We start from the raw sequence: 1,989 nt of genomic DNA, 5'->3' as shown, positions 1-1,989 counted from the left end.
GCTTTTTTTCTTCGGTTACAGAGTTAGATTTATCAAGGTCTTCAATGGAAAATCCTTCGAATTCTGACTCGCTGCTTGACAGAATAAAATTCGTATCCATTTTTTGTCAGAATTACAAATTTTAAAAACACAACAGGAACAAATTTGGAAAAAAATCTCACAAAATTCATAAAATTAAAATAACATGTTAATCGTTGTACAAAACTATAGCTGAACTGTTTACGCAGTATAATCACGTGTTTTCACGAATGTACTAATGAGATTTGCTCTGATATTCTCATTTAAATATGAATATGTGATTACGGGCGGTTTTGGGCGGCTTGGTCACATGAACCAAAATTTTTTTCGGGCGGCTTTGGGTGGTTTGGTAAGGAAAGGGTTAAAATGCCTTTCATAATATGCCCATGTTTCACGTGTGTGTATATATGTGTGTGTGTGTATGTATGTATATATGTGTGTCTATATATGTATGTATATATATGTATATGTATGTATATATGTATGTATATATATATGTATATATATATGCTAGCAGTAATACCCGTCATTGAGCGGGTAATTACTTTTACTCTTTCGCAGGAGCCACATTCAGAGTGTTGTTATATATAGAGATTTACTCCTCCTATATGTATGTATTTCATAAGAGAAAAACATGTAATAACTGCAGTAGAAAAAAGATGAACTTCATACATGAACTTCTGTTTGTTTATTATATGACAATAATAAGTGAGTTGTATATGTTATTTTATATATCAATACAGTAATGGCAATTATATAATACACAAGGCTTTGCTCAGCATGGAATTGTAATGAAAGTGGGACTGAGCCCAAGGTAACATGGTTGGAAAGCAAGCTTCTCAAGCACACAGTCACGCCTATAAAGGAGAGATATATTTTGGATAATATACTCCTTGATATAATAAGCTTAACAAAAAGATGGCATGTTTGCTGTGAGAAGGCCTTTGATTTTAATATTTACTCAAGCAACGCAACAACTAACAATGCTACACCATACAGTGTGTTCCAGAATTAACTATCCGTTTCAATGAAATTGAGCAAATTTTAAAAATACTGACAGAATTTTATGTTTATTACTCAATTATGATACCAAAACAAATAGATTTATAAATCTTTTGTCAAACTTTTATTGAAAATTTTCAACATGTCTGTATCCCTGCATACTTCAAATCTCTCTTTAGCATTGTAAAACACATTTTGAAGCGTTTCAGGAGTTAACTGCTAACTGAACATGTTCTTTAAGCTCAGCTAAATGATTTCTCCATCCTGGGGATGGAGGTAAAGAAAATGATTGCTGCCAAATTGTGGACAAATAAGAGGGGTCCAACAGGAATGAAAATAAAATTATTTAAAAAATTATAAAATTATTTAAAAAATTATAAAATTATAAACAAAATTCCAAATTTATATTAAACATGATAAACATAAATAAAAGTGAGTTTAAAAAAAATTATACATTAATCTCTATTTTTGTAAATAGTTGTATGATTTTATTTTTGTATGCAGTGTAAATGAACCAAATATAAGCAAATTAACCAAATAGAAGCACATGTATGAACTGCTAATTTAACGGTAAATGCCACAATATTTATTATAGATAAATTTCTGTTAAAGTCTATCATACTGGCCATGACGAAGGGAAATAGCCCTGAAACTCGAGTCGCCTTTATATATATATATTTATATTTATATATTTATATATTTGATCCTTTATATTGAACACTCAATATTTCATCTACATTCAATACTTTCTTTCATGGTGCCATCCATTTTTATTTTATTTTATTTTATATTGTATATTGTATATTATATTATATATTGTATATTCCATATTCTATACCCCACATTAGTTCTGCAGGAATATAAATAAAACATAAAAAACAGACAGTGTTCGAACTCTTTTAAACAAAATAATATATTCCTCTATACACAATCATACAAAAAAAACCCACCTTTTTTGTATTTATTTTT

The 1,989-nt window shown here is 28.9% G+C and overlaps 1 protein-coding gene across 1 annotated transcript in view; it reads left to right on the top strand.

Annotated features, from left to right (window-relative positions):
* LOC106875688 (alpha-mannosidase 2x) overlaps positions 1-1,989 on the top strand; it is a 93,778-nt gene that overhangs the window by 7,257 nt on the left and 84,532 nt on the right. The window lies entirely within an intron of this gene.

This window comes from Octopus bimaculoides, chromosome 28, assembly GCF_001194135.2.
Source record: "Octopus bimaculoides isolate UCB-OBI-ISO-001 chromosome 28, ASM119413v2, whole genome shotgun sequence".
In the NCBI taxonomy this organism is placed as follows: Eukaryota; Metazoa; Mollusca; class Cephalopoda; order Octopoda; family Octopodidae; genus Octopus; species Octopus bimaculoides.
Note: the sequence above shows the minus strand (reverse complement) of the source record. Positions and strands in the feature narration are given on the sequence as shown.